The sequence below is a fragment of the Melanerpes formicivorus genome, unplaced genomic scaffold (assembly GCF_026170545.1).
Source record: "Melanerpes formicivorus ecotype bairdi unplaced genomic scaffold, bMelFor1.0.p_v2 SCAF_185, whole genome shotgun sequence".
In the NCBI taxonomy this organism is placed as follows: Eukaryota; Metazoa; Chordata; class Aves; order Piciformes; family Picidae; genus Melanerpes; species Melanerpes formicivorus.
In genome coordinates this window covers 130,304-137,498 of record NW_027142537.1, presented here as the reverse complement: position 1 = coordinate 137,498, position 7,195 = coordinate 130,304, and the positions used below count along the sequence as shown (strand labels likewise).

Below are 7,195 nucleotides of genomic sequence, written 5' to 3'. Positions count from 1 at the left end.
TTAAAGATGTATTCAAATGCTTCTTATTTGATATACAAAACCTAATTGAAAAGCAGATTCCTTGTCTAGTTTTAGATATAACTTCAGTAGGAAAGATCAGTCCCTTAAATAATAAAATTGTCATGTTGAAAATCAGTTTTCTTTACTCCCACAGCCATTTTGAATTGAGTCTAGTGTGTTTGAAGGGTAAAACCCAATAATGCTTCTAAAGTCACAATCAGCATTTGAAAGGCAGCTCTGTGCTCTTCTTTGAGTGCTATTGATGCTTTCAGCTGTGGCATGAAAGACCTAGAACTCTGATCTCTGGTTTTGGCAAGTCAAGTCATTCAATTCAATTTCAGAACTCTGCAGCTGTGAAGCTTTATAGGTTTTGATGTTTAAAAAAGGTAGGGATTATTTCTGTTCTCTGTGATTTGTGAGCAACTGCTGCTTCTGTTAGCAAACCCAGAAAGAAACCTGTCTGTCTGATGTGCACGGACTGTTACTGATACCTGCACAAACACCTGAGTAGATGTTACGTATCTGGCTGGCTTCTCTGGGATCAAAGCACTCTCTGATGCTCTGCTGCCCTTTGAACAGCATTTAATTGGCCATGAGACTACATATGAGGACCTGGGACTGAGCTTTGCCTCCTGAGGTCATGGGGTGAATTCAGTTTAGGTCTGTAGGAAACTGGTTGGTGTTCTCAGTCTCCTTTGTAGTAGATTGAGGGCTGTGTTGTTTTTTCCATTGCTCCTGTTCTCTTACTGGGTAAAGATGATGAGTTTGCAGTGCCTTCTCTTTCTTATGACACTGTTTTTTCAGGTTGATTGAAGCACGTTAGCATGGACCAGGTATCCTCTGCAGAGATTTCAGGCAGCCTTCCTGATTTACAGGGCTCCCCAAACACCCTGGAGAGTGGAGGATAGCTTTGGAGTTGATTGATGCTAACTTGGATGTGAGGCTGGGCTGCAGGGTGAACACACAAAGCTGACCTTGGCAGTTACTCCTCACCCACCTCCTCTCATGATGGGAGGGGGAAATTAGCTGGCAGCCTTTTGCCAGCCAACCTTGTGGGGGTCCTATCATGGAAGCCCTATTTGCACTGATAAAGAGGCATTGACTGGCCAATGACACAGACTCTGCTGTCACTGGTGCCAACTGGGCCAGTCCTGGCTCCAGTCCAGAGCCTGTAACCTGCTGAGATTAGTGCTGAGCCCAGGCTAAGAGATGAGACCTCTGCTTGGTGTTCAGTGGCTCACTACTGCAGAGGACTCACCTCCCATCCAACCTAGATGATGAGCATGACTTGTGTGTGGCTGTCAGTCCACAACAGCTAACTGCAATGTCCTTCATTTCCAGTACTGTCAAACCAGCCTTGCCCATGAGCTCACACTGAGGGATTCTCCCCAGGCGATTTTGGTGCATGCTCTTTTATTTTCACTAGAAACAGAGGTCATTTGATTCAGCTGTATGCCAAAACATCTTCATCAGTTAAGTGGATGAAGGGCTAGAGTGTACCCTCAGAAGTTTGCCTATACAATACCAGCAGCTGATATAACAGAAGGCTGTGCTGCTGCCATTCAGTGAGATCTGGACAGACTGGAGAGCTGGATGAAGAGGAACCTAGTGAAGTTCAACAAGGTAAGTGTAGAGTCCTGCACCTGGGCAATAATAACACTATGCACCAGTACAGGTTAGAGGTTGACCTGATGGAAAGCAGCTCCTTCAAGAAGGACCTTGGAGACCTTGAAGTCCTGGTAGACAATAAGTTATCTATGAGACAGCAGTGTGCCCTCGTAGCCAAGACAATGGTATTCTGGAGTGCATTAAGAAGAGTGTATCCAGAAGGTAGAAGGAGATTCTCCTCCATGCTACTCTACCCTGGTAAGACAATATCTGGAGTATTTGTGTCCAGTTTTGGGCTCCCCATTTCAAAAGAGACAAGGAACTACTGGAGTCCAATGGAGGGCCACAAGGGTGATCAAGGGACTGAAACCTCTGTCTTATGAGGAAGGGCTGAGAGACTTGGGACTGTTTTGCTTGGAGAAGAGAAGACTGAGAGATGATTGATGTTTATAAACACTGAAAGGTGGGTGTCAAGAAAAAGGGGCCAGTCTCTTTTCAGTGGTGCCCTGTGATAGGACAAGAGGCAATAGGTACAAGCTAGAACACAGGAATTTCCACTTCAACATCACAAAATGTTTCTTTACAGTAAGGGTGGTAGAGCACTGAAACAGGCTGCCCAGAGAGGTTGCAATCTCCTCTGGAGACTTTCAAAACCTGGCTGGACGCATTCCTGTGTGGCCTGACTTAGGTGATTCTGCTTTGGCAGAGGTGTTGGACTAGATGATCTTCAGAGGTATGTTCCAAACCCTACCATTCTGTGATTCTGTAGGTGAAAAAAAAAAAGAGAGCAGATAATTGGAGAGCTGGGATGTGAAAGCAGAATCTGCTCTGCAATCAAAGCAGCCTCTTCTAGACACTTTGAATATAAATAATGCAGCATTACCAGCATGTCTATGTTGAGTTGCTGTGCAGCCCACATCTTGCTGCAAAGATCAGCAAAGCCAAGATCTTCTTGCTTTCCAAGGGAGAAATATCATGCAGACTTTGCTCTTGGGGTAGGGCAGAACACTGGCCCTGGTTGTTTCCACTCTCCATTGGAGGAAAACTACCTGGTATTGCAGAGAAGGGCTTGGGAATACTCCTGCAGATAAAAATGTAGTATCTGTGTGCTAACCCCACCTGATGGACTCCTACCAAAGTATGTTGTGCATTGTTACTGAGTAGCTCTCTGTGAATCATGACAAGGACACCACGTTGAGGGTATTTATTGACTGTGTGATTCAAAAAGCTGTTTAGATCCTTCATAGATAGATCTGAGATCCAGGTCTCTTCCATGATGATTTCACAGCCTGGACAGATATTGGATAGATGAGTGGCAAGGAGGTGGGGGATGGTCAGAGCAACCTGAATTGACAGTGAGTGTCAGGAAACAAACAGCGCTCTGTACATGACAGGTGTGAGGAAGAGGAGGAGGAGGAATGTGGGACATGAGTTTGCTACAGAAGGGAGAAAGAGAAGTCATCCTGCAGGATGTCACTGCTGTGGGGAGGACTCTGCTACAGCTCAGTTTGGTGATATGCTGAATACTGCTTTATGCAGCCAAGGCACCAAAGATACCTGTGCCTTGCAAGATTCCAATCTCTTTAGCTAGAAAGCATGTTGTTTCATCTGATGTTTTTGTCTGTCTGTGTTAGGCTGTGGTGCCTGCTGAGGAGAGGTATGCATAATGAAATTATTAAATCATGCGTTTTCAAGTAATCAAAGTCACGCTGTTTCAGCTATGCAGAGATCCTGCTCCTCATAAGAGACATCCAGCCAGATTCAGATTTTCTTTTGGATTTTAGTTTTTTGTTAGAAGAGCTCCAAATAAAAAGGAAAATCTGGTTAAGGCCAGTTCTGCTCTCCTGTATGCCCAGGGCCAGATATGATCACATTCATATTCTTCTTGTGTCGCTGCAGACAGAAAATAACTTTGCAGCCTGATTTTATGCTCTAAAGAAAATCATTCACACTGTGACAGCACTTCAAAATATTTCAATCCTTATTCTGTGTATGCTGCTGGCTATGACTGCAGCTCAGAAAAAAAAACCCACTTCACTGAATCAGTAGTAATGCGAAGGGGTAAAGTCTCCAAATCACTCCTTCCCATCTTGATATTGTAACTAATCCCTCATCCCTGCTGCATTACCACTTTGAGATGTCTCCCCTGCAACTCTACACTACTTCAAGGTTGGGCATCGCTGACACTGTTAGTTGCTCACCTTGTGCGTGGTCAGGTGAGATGTAGCAGCTATGTAAGCTGCTACATATCGAATCCCCTCCTGGCTGGGGGAAATCTCCCTAAGGAAATGCACCCTGGAGCAGGTAGTGAAGGAATTGAATCATAAAGACCCTTATGGTCAGAGTCCAGAGATTTCAACCCATCCACCAAGGTAAGGTCTCCTTAAAAGCATGCTGTCAAGGCTGATTGGCCTAAAATGAAACCTTGTGTGCCTCTTTGAGTGATAAGCATACATGTAATTCCATGTTCTCCTGTTTATGGTCACTTGTAGGAGCATGCAAGAAACTAGTTGAAAACAAACCAGAGTGTTGTTATCAAGGAGGACTCACGGAAGTGACAATGAACTGATGGAGGTTACTGTAATAAAGGTACTGCATATGCAGGGAAGGTGGCACAGAAAAGACAAGGGAGCTGCACCATAAGATGCTCTTCCAGGTTTATTTCTGCAGATCGTAAATACAGCCTCAGGGGGAAGAGCAGCGAACAAATCCCTCCCTCATAGTGCCACATCTGGGAAGCTGAATGACAATTGCAGTCTATCTAAGAAGGCAGAGAAATTTAATTGAATAGCAGACTATCAGGTCTACATTTCAAACAGAGGAATTATCTTTTGGGGCAAGCAGAAGAGTTTACTTTTGACAAAAGGAGTTGTAAGAACTCATCTGCTTTACCATAATGGAAACTGTCACCACCAGCCTCATTTTTATAATGAAAACGTTGCTCCAAGAGACTTCAGATTCTTGTGTGCCACTCTCCATCTCAAAACTGTGACATCTCAGACCAAATGACACTTGCAGTTTCAGAGAGCCACAATTCTGTACTGCAGGAAAAGAGCTAGAGATCATATGGTTGCACTACTGGGATGCCAGTCTTGTTCTGCAGATCAGAGGTTGAAGAGAATGTAGGGATAATACAGAAGGTGTTCCTCTAGCAGAAAGTGTCAATCAGGGACACTATAAATGGTAAGCCTGAGTAGCTATAAGCAGACAGCAGATGGAGATGGAAGAAAAGAAAATAATCAAATCCTGCATTAAGACAGAGACAGCTTAGATGACTACTTTTATTTACAGTCACCTTGTAAAATTAATTTGCCAGATCTACTCTGGATATGGATTTCCATAGATGATAAAGACTAAAAACAAAAAAGGACAATAAAATCTAAACCCTCCCCTACCCCCTCCCAGCCCTCCCAGCTTAGCAGCACTGCAGAACAAAGCCAGCATTCAAAAAGTAAAGAGTAATTTCTTCTCTCCAAATGAGCAAAGCTGGATGGTTATGCTGGTTGCCTTCAGTTTTAAAATGCTTGAGCAGAGCTTGATGGTGGGGTGTTTTTTTTTGCACTGCACAATGTGGCTCTTTGGAACAGGATAGGATGCTGCCATGGCAAACCCCACCTTGTCAGAAGAGCTTGACAGCTATTCGCAAACATCTCATGTGGAACTTAAACCTTTTCCAAACTAGCAGTTAATGTCACCAGTGCCCATGTTCAACCTCTTGCTTGCAGAGCTCTGCCTCATCCCCTTGGCTGCTTTACCTCCTGTTTGAACCCCAACTTTAACCAGCAGCCAAGAGGGAGAGAAGAGCTGTGTGGAATTTAGAGCCTTCAGTGCAGTCTGTGTGAAAAATGTCTGTTACTAAAAAGTGTAAAGCCTTTAGCAGTCAAGTAGAACAACTTCATATAAATAACAAATTATACCAGTCCATATTGATTTTTCTTCACTGAGAAATTCCCAGATCAAATGTGCTCTTTCTACAAGTCAAAAGGTGATATTTCTAACGGTAGCCACTCCAGACCTGAAGAGCTGAACCCCAAATTTTCCTTTCTCTGCCCCCCCGTCACCGTTGTAAATGAAAACCTGACAGTGAAGACATGCCTTCCCATTTTGTTGCTGATAAAACTTACTTTTTAAATAAGTAAAAAGCTTCTCAGCTTCATAAAGCTTGGATGGCTGTGAAGAGCAATAGCACATTAAAGGCATAGTTGTGCGCAGCTTTTATACTCCCAAGTGCTCTGATGTATCGTGCTCCCTACTCTCACTGTCTGACTTAAGACTCAGCTTCCAGTGGACAGGAGCACATGAACTGTACTCTTCTCACCAAGTTCTCTCTGCTCCAATCAGACAGCAGCAGGCTTCTGCAGACAACGTTGACAAGACAAGCTGAGCACGGTGGAGCAAAAGATGAAAACACCCAAACCCTTCAGATCAGGTGAGTCCACTTTCAAATTGGTACCTCCCTTCCTTATGCACTGTTGGGCATTTAGATCTAATTTCCCCTCATCCTCCTGGAGGTAGGCCAAGGAACTGGCAGTGAGGAGAAAGTTCTTCACTGAGAGAGTTGTTAGCCATTGGAATGGGCTGCCCAGGGAGGTGGTGGAGTCACCATCACTGGAGGTGTTCAAGAGGGGATTGGACGTGGCACTCGGTGCCATGGTTTAGTCATGAGGTCTGTGGTGATAGATTGGACTCGATGATCTTTGAGGTCTCTTCCAACCTTGGTGATGCTGTGATTCTGTGATGCTGTGATTCTGTGATTCTATGATCCTGCTCCTGCCAAATGATCAGTGATGTTGCCTGTTTGACATCCCTTGGCAAAGCTGGCATCAGTGATGCTGTCTCCTCTGCATGGAGCTGCAGGTTGAGAAGAGACCTGGGAGCAGGCCCCAAAGAGACTCGCAGTAGCATTGCCTCAAGTAACATTGCACAGCCAGGATGATGTATTTGGGGAAATGAATGAATTCAACATTTATTCATGCGTGCATTCTGGGAGGATTCTTAACATCTCTTTCAGTGACAACAACAACACACTTGGTATTTCAAAATACAGAAAATATATCAAATACCAAAGGGACATCCTATTGAGGGAAAGGAAATCAAGTTGATTTGACTCCAGAAATAAAAATTGAATACTTCAAATATTTCTCTCTGTGCAGCTGATACAATATTTGGGCTTTTTTTCCCCCAAACAAATACTACACTTCTCTTTTCTTTTTGTTTAAAGTATTTATTCAGTCTCTTTGTCACAAAGATGGAATGAATAGTGCTGACTTTCATTCTCCCACTTTCCTGAGGAAACAAACCTATTGACAAAGAGGTGATGGTGACCAGACCTCGGCTAAAAATCCTCTAATGATGTGTAATGATGATCTTAAAGGTATTTTCTAACCTTAATGATTCTATGATTCTAATGCATTTTCTGTACCTGTGTCAGAGCCCAGCCCACATTTTATCTGTCCCTAGCCTCAATCCCGTGTACCAAGGTGATGGCACAAAGCTCCAGTTCTGAGGCTGTCAACAAGAGCAGGGTTGCTGATCAACCTCAAATGTCCAGACCCTGCAGTAGAGTCATCCTGAAACCCTTCAAACG

General features: G+C 44.0%; 1 protein-coding gene across 2 annotated transcripts in view; it reads left to right on the top strand.

Moving 5' to 3' along the window:
• Positions 1-853: 853 nt before the first annotated feature.
• The window catches only part of LOC137457659 (carbohydrate sulfotransferase 11-like), a 63,725-nt gene continuing 57,383 nt past the window's right edge, over positions 854-7,195 (top strand). The window contains exons 1-3 of one of the 2 annotated variants that reach the window (XM_068169480.1): positions 854-1,623; positions 4,101-4,197; positions 5,950-6,037. The gene's annotated coding sequence lies outside the window, so the exon portion shown is untranslated. Of the gene's footprint in view, positions 1,624-3,842; positions 4,198-5,949; positions 6,038-7,195 lie in introns of those variants that run through there. The other variant, XM_068169481.1, reaches the window with a different exon arrangement.